Consider the following 12,388-nt stretch of genomic DNA (forward strand, 5'->3'; position numbering starts at 1 on the left):
TTGTGTTTTTTTTTGTACTCCTTCCATCATATAACTTTACCGACTCCTCTGCTCCAACCAAAGACGTCCGTTGCGCTTCAGATTTGCATGTGTGCAATTTTTCGCGTACGTTCGCAAACAACACACGCCCGGTACGGCACGATCGCAGCAGCTTAAACGAGGCAGCCGAGTGGCCGGATTTAATTTATATTCCAATTTTTGCTGCTTAGCCACTTTTGCTTCCCTTTTTCTGCTGCCTGCTGTCTTTTACGCTAACGAGGGTAGGATAGCTTTGTTTTCCGTTTCTCCCCCCCCTTTACTCTCACTTTTGTTCACAATTTTCTTTTTTCTTTATTAATTTCCCCCAAATGAAGGAAAACTGGCAAAACCCAATAAAATCGCAGCAGAAAGATTTTGCAGAACTGATTTTTGAATGTAATACGTTTTTTTCGCTGTTATTGTTTTCTCTATCTAACTGCTACCTTACTCACTCTCTCTCTCTCTCTTTTTGTGCTTATTTTTCTTCCAGGTAAGGATGTTATGTTAACGCAAGCGAAAAATTGCTTAACCAGCACAAAATGAATTGTAAGTACTGAAAGAGTATTACCTATGGTTAAAGGTAAAATTATGCCTCCGGGAAAAACAAAACAAAAACACTGCCAAAAAGAAATGAAACACAATTTAATTTCCTTATACTCCATTTTGTGAGTATAATTCAAGAGTACAAGGCAGGCCGAAGCAGGCTGACGTAGTACTTCACTTGATTTGTCGGAATTGCGTCATCGACAACAACCCTTAGCGGAGATGGATTCACGCTAGTTCATTTTCCAATTTCGACACAAAATAAGCAGAAAACAAAAACCTGTCAAACTTTTTATCTCGTCCAGCCCGAAGAACATCATTCCCGGTTTGTTGCGGATAGTAATTTTCCGATAACTCCCCGCACCGCTCTATTCGACGTTCGTTCGATGGAACGAGCGCGGGCAAGGTGAGCCCAGTACTCAATCAAAACCGATTGACATGAAAACAAACACCTCGGGAAAAATAACCAAAAACAAAAAAAAAATGGTTTCCATCCGCAAAAGGATAGGTTCGTTCTTTGGCACCATTATCATCATAGGTCGTTATATTTTTATCACCCGGGCCGGGTATGTTTGTGTGCGGTTTTCGCGTATCCCTTACCCGTTCACATCCAGCGTTCAGAACTCTTGACCCAGTTCTCCATCAATCAGGCCGTGGACGTGGGCGGTAGAGAAAATATTACACTTTCAATTTGGCCTGCCGCCGGTCATTGGCAGGCGGGGTTGTTTTGGTTTTGAAAGCGTCCGCCACTGACCGGCGGGTCGAAAATTGGCACGGTAGGAGGACCTTGAGGACCACTCCATCAAATAAAGTGTCCTTCGTCGGGCTAGAAGCTAGCAATTTGTGGCGTTCGCGTTACAATATTTGATTCATAGTGCGTAGGCGAAACGTTTGGAAAACATTGAACGATTGTCCAAAAAAAAACAAAAAAAAAGTTCCAGACTTATGTTACCATGGCCAGCAAACATATCCGAGAGCAAGAAAAATATCTGGTTGCTGGTTGCGTTTTCCCAATTTATTGGATTTGATGGTTGGTGTTGTTGACCCACAACAAGTCAATCGGAAGGAGGCCACATTTTGCCATCGTTGGACAAACATTTTGTGGACACATTACTCTGCCTTTGCCGATATTTTATGGGAAAATCCAAACCACAATATTATCTTCTTTCGGATGAATTTCCAGTTTTCTAACTTCCTCACTCATTCAGCGCTCTTTACGATGGATGGATGAAATGAAAATATTTATTATTGCTTATCGATTCGCAAAACAACGAACGGAATGCATCACAAAGACGATCAGTTCCCCAGCCTAATAAAAGGGCCGCGGGAAATTTTGAAAGCGGCTCGAAGAAAATTAAACGAACCACACGTCCCTTCCTTTCGAATCTATTTTGCTTCCTCCCGTTAACCAACATGTCATGTATTTTACGCCCGTTCCGCATGCCACGATTAAATAGAATGGAACAAAACTCACGCCATTTCAACACCGACTGAGCCGACCGAGAAAAACGGTATTGGAATCCGAATGTGATCTGAAAGGCGATAATCAAAAAAGCAAAAAAAAATATTATGAACTCAAATGCGTCTCCAAAACTCAATTTTGAACTTCACCACACTCCATACGAATGCTGGGCGGGGTATTTGAGTATTACGAGGCTCGAAAAAAAAACTTCCTACTCGTGGTAGGAAGGCTTTTGGGGCCGCTTCCCTGACAGATATGATTAAAAGCAATATCAAACAAGAGAATCTTCGAGCACAATAATAAATTGAATGTCGTTCATTGGGATGAAAAGCTGACACGATTCTACCCGCTCCCGATCCCGAGTGGGTCTCAATACTCAATCTCCAAAGATAAGTGATGTTTCGGTTGTTTTTTCTTTATTTTGTATGTGACATTTTCTCTTACTTGAAATATCAATCAAGTTCGTACGGTTCTGATAGGTTGCAAAACAACGACCACCCATGTATGATGGTCTCCAAATGGGATGCGTATATTTCGGGTTTTTTTTTGTATTTACCAAGCGCACTGGGTGGATTTAATTATTTCCGGCTACATTTATCACCATTAAATCTAGCACGGCGACAAAATCAAATGCTTGCCCGATGATGATTCAATCACCAGTACAAATAGTACAGCGGCAAAACGTTCATGCAAAAAATTCACTTCAAGTGAAGAAGTAACGCTTGGAAGATATGCTCATCTCCCAACCATCGCGCACCCATGTCAATCGATCTCAATTTATTTTTCCCTTCCCTCCTGGTACTGCTTCAACTTTGGACGTATTTTAAACCTTCATTCCCCACAGTATATACATAAATTTATCATCTCGTTCGAATTCATCCATCAACTTCGGTGGATGGAGCGTTATTGAAGATTTCTTCCAAACAAACACCAGGAACCACTCATCCTCGGCACGAAACCGCTCATAATCTTCCCTAAAGGTGTCTGGCAGTAACACATGGTCGCATTGGAAGAAATATTGTGTCATTGCTTTCAAACCTTTTTGGAGGAACGGTTGGGAAAACAGTACGGAAAAAAGGGATGGGTAAGAAATATATATTCAATAAATAAATTTAAATAAATTGAGTTTCCACCATCTCGGTAGCGCTTCGTTACTGATTTTGTCTAACTTCTTCCATATGCATAGCGATCAACCGTATCAACCAACGCGCGTTGTGTCATCCGGGAACAACCTTTTCTGACCAACGTCTGTTTGTTACCCTTCTTGCATCAAATGCATATGACTTTGAGGCGATGCAATTCACCAATGGGTCGGTTCTTAGAATACGCTTCCCGAGCATGGAACATGATTAGCATCGTAACGAGATATATTCTCATCGTACTCGGGGGGGACCTTCCAGTGAATAGTTCACAGCATCTGATTTAACTGTTGCATGCAGGTCACATCGAGTTGGGTTTGAAAAATTACTACCCACAAAACAGATACAAAACCAGCAGACAATCAATGTCCCATCACAGAATGGAAGATGAATGATTCATAATATCTCTTCCGTCACGCGAGTGTCTTAAGATGAACTTCAACTGTCACTGGAAAAAAATAAACCTTTCTCATTTAAGCTGGCCATAAAGGTCAGTCGCTCAAGCAATGGGACCAAACTGCTCCAAATCGGACATCTGTCAGATGGGTTACAACATCTACATCATCATCATCATCATCATTCGCTGATCGTTTAAAGCATGAGCAAGATACATAAAGTAATTGAGTTTTTCTCTCTCGTTTTCCACTAGTAACTTTTAGTAAAAGTGAAATAAATTTCATCTAACAAAAGGCTTTTTTCTACCGCCTTCGAAGTTAGCTCTCCAGAGTTTTGCCTTTTCGCACGGTGGAAAAGGAAGTGATGGAAAAATGTCTCCACTTTCGTCGGTGCTTTGTTATATGTATTGAAGTATGTTTAACATCGCCCATACAAGCGCCGGAACGGAAACCGTCCGGTACCCGGAGCTAATCCGGAAAAAGTTGGTAAAGTGCCAACGCTTGAGTCAATCGATTTTTGAAAGGTTCACTTATTACACCCGTCCTTTGGATCCCACTGGAACCCTTCCCTTCCAGGGTTGTGAGTTGTTTCACTTTTTTTCTCTATTCTCTCACGGAAGTGAGCATAGAAAAAAAGGCAAAACTTTCTGCTCATCGTTTGCGAACTCCCCGGAGGTGGACCTACATTTCTGCACGCCACATTTTTACGCATCAAGTAAGTTCGGAAGGTACACCCGAGAGCAAGATGAATCGAACGAGATAGTTGTCCCCCATTGCGAACGTCAGACTTACACACGTTTGTTGCAACTTTTGACACTTGGACACTGGTTCCGTGTTTGAAGACGAATCGATTGTCGAATAAGACCGGAACCAACTGTCCGAGTGTCCACTACCAAGCAATGAAAAAATAGAACCAAACCACCTAACGTTTTTCGGGAACACTTGATGAACAACTACATCCGGGTTTTCTGAGTTCCACGCCACAACTCCTTGCCTGGTATTCGCTTGAGCGAACAGCACGCTCCAACCAAACGCTTACCTTTGATGTTTGCCCGGAACAAGTTTTTCAACCGAATTCCACCTTTTCCTCATGCTTCTGTCTTCAAACTTCTACAGATTCGTTTCCGGACGAAGGACGCAACTTCAACGCAACTTCCAGTTCATGTTCTGGGGTTTCCCCCCCTTATTTAACGGACCCTTTCTTTCCTAACCCTTCTTGGTTTCGTTGGTCATTGCCTAAACCAGTGCCACCAGTCTAATCCTTCTAGCTATCGTCTAGCCCCGGTACCTGTACTTTCGGGTCGTGAAACGGTATGCCTTCACTCCAAAAATGGCCAACGATAGTTCATTAAAGTTGCGGAAACAACAGCCAGCAAACAAACTCGAAGCAATTGTGGTGGATTTCGGATGGGTTTGCCACAGCCCCCAAAAAACAAAGCACTATAACCCTCCCCGAAAACGTCACTGTAAAACAGAAGCATTTCCCAGTAGTGTGTAGGTACCTGCTTTTGGGGCTGTTACTGGAGTGTGTCCAACTTTAATCAACCAACCAACTGGCTTGTTGTTCTGGAAGCTCTAGTGCAGCTAGCAAGACGAACCGGTAAACATTATCCCAGCAGGAGGGCATAAGGCAGAAGATATGAGATAAAGCGCTTTAAAGCAACAAAAACTCCTTCACCAAGGAAGCAAACAACGGGTAAAGCTATAATCCCCTATAGTAAGCATTCGACCTAAGGCGAGAAGAATGGGAATAATCATTATACTCCACGGCTTGGGAACGGATTAGATTCTGGGGTTTGTTTTCGGATCCTCGGTCTGGTGAATGATTTTCGAATCCTTTCAAAACAATCCCCGTTTGGAAGTGAGAAATCATTGGTAAACTATACACAATTTTCTTCGTTAAATTACTCCGCGGTGGTCTATGTAAGATGGTGGACAAATTGTACGACACGATTCATCTGGCTCTAGTGCACGATTGAACCGAAATCAATGGGTTGTATTGGGTTAAATTCCAACAGGCTAGTGACAAAAACCACCTGTTCGAAGAAACCCATTGTATACGAGGCACGAATTTCGAACACGTACACCCGCAGGTCACGACCATACGTGGCGTAATTAACGCTCTCTACACCAGCTATAAAGTCCGGTTTGCGTGTCAATCTTTGCGAAAAGGATTCCCACCATTCTCTCTCTCTCTCTTTCTTTCTCATCCAATTGAACCACTAATACACCGACGCATAAAATGCACCAACAGCATGATTCCTGCTCGTCGGAATGACTCGGAATGTTTTTAACCACCCCCTCCAGATGTTTGCATTCGGTGCCACTTGTCAAAGGTGGCACCCGAAAATGCCGGCGTGCATCTGCAAACAAAACATGCAATTAAACATCAAAAGATTCGCGCCCGTCTCAACAGCATTCTTGTTGTGTTGTTTAATTAGCACCTCCGGACGTGCGTTTCGAAGCGATTTTAACGACGAACAGGTAGAAGAGAGTAAAATTAACATTCTTCAGGTGGAATACGTAACGAAGTTGTATGTATCTTGGTTGTTTACTCCTCTCAAGTATACGTATAACGGTAACGGTAACGCATGTCGTGCAACTTGAACGTTCACTACAATTTGTTCAATACAGTTATTGAAGAAAAAAAAGGTGTTAACAAAGATCCATCACAACAGTCTATAGTTTGCAAACTTTTGTTCATAATAGCTTACATTCGCCTGAAACTAGTGCACAACACTGTCACATTATTAATGGACGCATCATTTATTTACTACGAATTCTGCTTCGGGGCAGTGTTTTGATTTTTTCCGAAGCTATGAAAAAGAGAGAATTTTTTTTCTCTTCATAAAATATGGAAAATACAAACTCGGTAATAAATTCGTTGATATAGTTTGGTCGGGTGGATAGCTCCAAGCATGTATACAGTGCAGTGAAAGGGAACTCCACACACCGTGCAATGACGGTTCACATTAAAAGGACCTGCCCGAAACAAAATTCCAGGATAGGGTACTCATTTTTTTTTTGCACTACCACTCAAAGAAAAACTCATTCGTCCACTTTCGGGAACTTTTGATTGATTGAGTCGATTTTCCATTCCCCTTCATCATTCAATCTTGCACCCAAGCAAAGAACTACTCGCCGTTATACAGTGCGCTACATAACTATATCAACACAATGTTGTTTCTTTTTGGTTCTAAACATTTGGATGAAGTTAGGTAGAATATTGAAATTAAAGAATTATTTAAAACACTTAATTTGTCTCTCTATTTCCATTAATTTTCTTCATATCTTTAGGATCTTCAAGCTTTTATCTATAAGCAAATTTTGGAAGAACGTTTATGAGAGTTTTTTTTAGTAAATTAAAAGTGGGACCATGCAATACTCTTCCGAGAATTAAAATACAGTTTGAACTTTTCTATGTACAACCTGACATTTGAAAAATTATTCTGCACATATTTGAAATAAGCAAAGTGCTTTAAAAGTAAAATTTTAAATGTTATGTTAATTCGAGAAAAGGTTTTTTATTTTATTTATTGTTTTTTTTTGCCTTACAAAACACTGTTTTGTTTAACTAACATCATTTTATCTATTTCTTAAAAAGAAAGCTATTTTTTATATAGTTATGTTACACACTGTACAAGCCCTCAATTTACTACGCACGATTGCTAAATAAAAAAAAGCTTCCATTTTGTGTGTGTTTTTTTATCCTTTTTGGAATCCCCAAACTTCGTAAGAATATAGGACAGGTTTTGTGCTGGACGTTCTTTCTAATGGTCACACATAACAAAACAAAAAAACGGAAAACGTGTTGGAACACGCTGACAGATTTGTCAAATTTTTCACAAACGAACTTTTCGATTGTGAAGGATCGGATGCATTTGTTGCTTTGAAAAAGCTAAAAACAAGGAATGTAGGAATGTATATATAGTTTGTGTTATGGTTTCACAAAAGTCCCAAAAAAAAGATTGAAACAATCAACGCTCGCTCGTTTGGAAAATGATATTATGGGTAGTCAACCGACAGGCCAAGGATTTGTTAGCAATTTTCCACAAAGTTAAGCAAAGCCACAAACATGCGAGAGTTGTTCCTATTAGACCGTGAAGGGGTTGCATGCAGGTCACCTGATAGATTTCACCCCGTACAAATAAGTACAAAGAAATGCAGAAAAACTAAAACACTATCTCTTCTACCGAATCGATGCGTATGACCAGCATTAGCGTTTTCGACCGTCCTTCACTCCAAGTTCTCCGACATGGAGAACAGTCCACGTTTTCGTTCGGTTAGTTTATTTTGACAGATAGACAAATAGAGCAGTAATTGAAAGGAAACAAAGGAACACACAAAAATGACACATTTAATAACAGTGAACGGTGAAACGGGGTGGAACGATCCTACGCGGAAAAGCAAACATTTCGCACCAGGCCAATTTGCCACGCTGTTCCCTTGTGGAGTTGAAAGTGTGCAAATAGTAAATTGCAAAATTCGACACAAACGCGTAAAGCGAGTAAGGGTGTATCAAATATTGAAACAAAGTAGCGAAACATAGGAAACAACATAAAAAAATGGTACACAAAAAAAACATGAAAACTAAATCACGACTGCACTGTTGCATGCAAACAAACGGTTAAACATTAAATATTCAACATTCAACCTAACGCACATGAAGTGTAATGAATCGCTTCTACGTGGATCTGCTAAATTGTAGATTGCCCCAAAAAAAAACAACACAAAAGCAAACAAATACGGCACGTATTTCGGGCTCAATTTAGTTTCATCAAATGCGCTTAAAAATTTGCAACGAATTAACTCCAAACCTTCATTCTTTAACCCCGGCAGTCAACAAGTGACTTCCGTCGCTTCGTTTCGATTCCGGCGTCCGACAAATCTTTGCAGGACAGAAAGGTTTTTGCTGTGTACGCCTTGTTAAGTGCACAAACAACATCATCATCCGTCGTTTGGTGCCGTGGTCCCTCCTTTCAATCTTCAGGCACCCGATTAGCAAATGCTATCTACCGTACTACCTTCGCCGTCCGTAACGATTTCGGACCCAAATCACAAAACCCTTTCCATCTCATCACTCTATTGCTGCAGGACACGGCGCTCTCGGGGATTTTTTTTTTGTCTTTCAACTATAGCTACCACTGCTTGCCCCTGGCAAAGTGTTGTGTGCAAAGCCACTTAACAAATCGGTACCGTTTTCGGGACCAATCAGCCGATTTCAACAACAGGATTTCATTCCGCTCCACTTTAGAGCGTTCTTATCCGAGCGTGGTGATCCGACCGGCTCAAAAAACGTAACGCACGCGAGGGACCAACGTATTATGGAAATCCAATTAAAAATTATCCTTTCCTTTCCTTTGATGGGATTTGATTTCGATCGTTTCTGTTCTACTGTCAGGAGAGTTTAGAGTCAGAGTGGGAGCAAATCTAAACCACGACTACGGAACTGAGAGTCCACCGAGAGTACCTGACAAGTTCATCTAAATCTTGCCCGCATCGCACATTCTCTAGCCTCGTCTGGATCATCTCCAAATACCCAGCGACAAGCCGATAAACCGAAACAGGAGAACACGCATATCCTCCACGTTGTGTGGAGGCGATGAAAGAAGTGAAAGACATACAGCCGGCAGCAACAATCCTGCTGGCGAGCTGCGCGACTCATCATCATCGCTCGCTCGCTCGCTCAACAACTGCTCCGAAATGCCTGTGAGCTATCGGTTTTGTTGTTTGCACTTGGTTCCGGTGTCCGGGCCGGTTGGTTTGCTGCCAACAGCGAAGACAAAGTTTCGCCGAGACCAACCATTCCCGGACTTGCCTTGAGGTCAAATGAATTTCAAGCTCTGCCAAGCGGTATCGTTCTCCTGCCAGGTGTGTCTATGTATGTCACCACGAAACCGAGTGACCCGGTAGACATACCGGCAACAATAGCAAGTGTCTGCGACACCATCGGAAGCAACCGTGTAAGGATATTAATGATGAAATTTAAGCCGTTGTTTGGCAAAGACAACATGGAAAAGTTCAACACCGTGGCACCGATGTTCCCGGGAACGAGGGTAGGGCACATCGAAACATGAAACCTTTGCCGATGCTTTGCCAAACTGCACCGTAGTTTCGTTTACCACGGCTTGACCATATCCGCCTGTCCGCAATGATGGCGAAGCTGTACCAGGCAAACAGCAGCTGTTGAAAGTCACTTAATTGAATTGAGTTATGTAGTGTGGCCGTAGAACCTATGGCCCCTCCTCGCCTTCCCAAGTGCCGACAAGAACCAAGCGATAATCCTTCAGTGTTGGGTGAACTTTAAACCTTTTTTTTTTTGGTATACACCCTAACAACCACTTGATCCGGGAGGGTCCAAATCGTACCCAAGGTTCCGGAACGCCATTCGACTCCAGGTGCAGTGGTTAGCCACGTGCTAGACGTGAGAGATTAATTTCTCAACGTGCGCCAGTACTTCCAATGGCGAGGTAAGTTTCCCTGTTCATTATGACGTGCAGTGATCTCTTACCGTCTTGGACAATTTTCAAACCTGCTGCTAAGGGTTTTGCGATGGATCATTTATAATACCCTTCCTTCCAGTACACGGTGCAGAGAAAAGTTCCGATGTCTATACATGTTCCGTTTCAATAGACGTCTTTACGGAGCTTAAAATACACCATGAGATATTAAAACTGGAGGGTCATTCATGCAAGATCTAGGTCGTCTAGGGCCTTCACTTTAGAAAGACTTGGGCTAGTCTACTCTATGCTCAAGCTATTGGAACATCTTTAAACCCAAACTCCATCTTAAATAGCTCTACCGAATGACTTGTCTGGCTGTGTGTGTACAGTTTGGCGTTAAAGTGTGGAACATTTACTCCGACATATGTTCAGCTTTCTTCAGCTTTGATAATGCCATTGGTTAAACTTTACTGAAATTGCTCGTATGTGCGTGTGTGTGTGTGTGTTCGCTTTCTCACCCTGAAAAAGTAAACATCCTAGCCAAATATACAGGTTTGGAGAGGTTTTTGGAAGCAAACTTTGTACAATCGAAACGGTTCAACATTTTGTCGAGCTTTGCCCAGTGACTCTGGAACAAAATGGAACTTTTCCCGTCATCAGAAGTGTTTCGATAAGGAAAGCTTTTGGTTATGTTAGGACACATCCACATTCCAGAAATTCTGATACTTTCTCCATCGTACTTCGGTTATGTGCACGGTCAAACGACAACGTCCGACAAGGAGCATATCTTCATACCATGGCTGTAGATCGCTACTGGTCCCCTATTTTGGCAAGGATTGGACACTAGCTAGTTATTTATTTTTTTGTCCATCCACCCCATGTCCATATAATAAATGCTACCAATAAATGAACTTAGTTTTCTGCACTGACGTTGAGCACTCTTTGGCCGTTTGTACCGGTTTAGCTTTTTTGTTCCGGCAGTCGCATGTCGAAAGTTATGCTCTCTGATAAAGTTTTTGTATTTGAAAACTTAAATTATCTCAATCTCTTCCGACCAGCTCCAGTGAAGCTGCAACTTATGGAGCAGTGTCTTTAATTTCTTGCACAACACCAATTCGGAGAAACGTTGCATATGGTTGTATTTATCTTTGCATCGACGTGCATATGGTGGGTAGCATTTCGAAAGAATTTTATCCAAGAAGGAACCTGTACGGCTATCATATTCCGAAATCCATCTCAATAAGCCGCTGTTGGATATTTTAATTAAACTCGATGTAATTGCTCACACACTGCACACCGTGTACAACAATCAATTCCGATACAAACGCGTTTCGCGCGTCTAATGAAACATTCAAACATGCAACACCGGTTTGTGTTCTAAGCTGTCGTGGCAATATTGCAACACCGCCGGGACCCGTTGCTGCTTCATCCATTTCGCATGAAACGAACTGCGGAACAGCGTACGTCCATCATTGAGACGGATCTCGCCGGTCACACAAAGGATGGACCACATTCAGCCATAGCTCATATTTTACATTCCACATTCGATCCGGGGAGTGGGCGACGTTGGGCAGAGAAGAAGGCATGGGTGTTTTCAAAAACCAGACACACCCGACAACACACACACACACATGACTACGGACCTAATCATAATATCGCGAAGGCACTTAGTTTAATAACGCCAATATAAATGCAAGCGCAAAACGGAACAACGGCACTTGGGGGTAGGTAGCACATTCCGCCACCGATCGGCAACGCTTCTCCATCGTACGGAATGGGACACATCAACCACCATTTTGTGGAGCGAGAAGTTGAATTTCGCAAAAAGGATCACACAGGATGGCAAAGTGGCAGAAATTTAACCCTCCCCTAACCAACCCATTCGCTCCTTCACGTTCTTCACGTGGAGTTCGTGGAGTCTCGCTATCAGCCGGTTCCGCTTCCTTTTTCATTACTTCCGGTTAGTTCCGGTGAGGGAACCGAGGGTTGAGTGAGAGGCCACACCAAAAAGGAAGCCACACCAGTGCTGCTGCATATTATCGCACATGTTTTTGGTGTTGTGTCCCATGCTAGCTATATAAGCAAATATTGCCAGAGTGCCAAACACCCGGACTTTACTCTCGCGCAGGAGAAAATGGGTTGGGGAACCTCTTTTTTTTTGGGGGTGGGGGGAAGGCGGGGCATGATTTCTGGTTTGGTTCGTTCATGGGTTGCCACCCACAGGAAACACTCCGCTTTCCACCCATCGACATTGACCACGTTGCAAATGTCGTCTTTAACGAGCGTGTATATTTTATGGAATCGTTCCCATTCCAGACGAATCCAAAAGGGAACTCTGCTACTGCCGCTGTTAAGGCTTTGCTAGAAAACTGAACTGAACATAAATGT

The 12,388-nt window shown here is 42.5% G+C and overlaps 1 protein-coding gene and 1 long non-coding RNA gene across 4 annotated transcripts in view; both read left to right on the forward strand.

Moving 5' to 3' along the window:
- Window positions 1-12,388, forward strand: part of LOC125770157 (matrix metalloproteinase-2) — a 287,900-nt gene that overhangs the window by 234,445 nt on the left and 41,067 nt on the right. The gene's annotated exons all lie outside the window — the stretch shown is intronic.
- LOC125770305 (uncharacterized) overlaps window positions 1-12,388 on the forward strand; it is a 159,916-nt gene that overhangs the window by 122,600 nt on the left and 24,928 nt on the right. The window contains exon 3 of one of the 2 annotated variants that reach the window (XR_007419155.1): window positions 509-4,465. The exons of the other annotated variant lie outside the window; for it this stretch is intronic. This is a non-coding gene — a long non-coding RNA (uncharacterized LOC125770305). Of the gene's footprint in view, window positions 1-508; window positions 4,466-12,388 lie in introns of those variants that run through there. 2 annotated transcript variants of the gene reach the window in all.

This window comes from Anopheles funestus, chromosome 3RL, assembly GCF_943734845.2.
Source record: "Anopheles funestus chromosome 3RL, idAnoFuneDA-416_04, whole genome shotgun sequence".
Lineage (NCBI taxonomy): Eukaryota > Metazoa > Arthropoda > Insecta > Diptera > Culicidae > Anopheles > Anopheles funestus.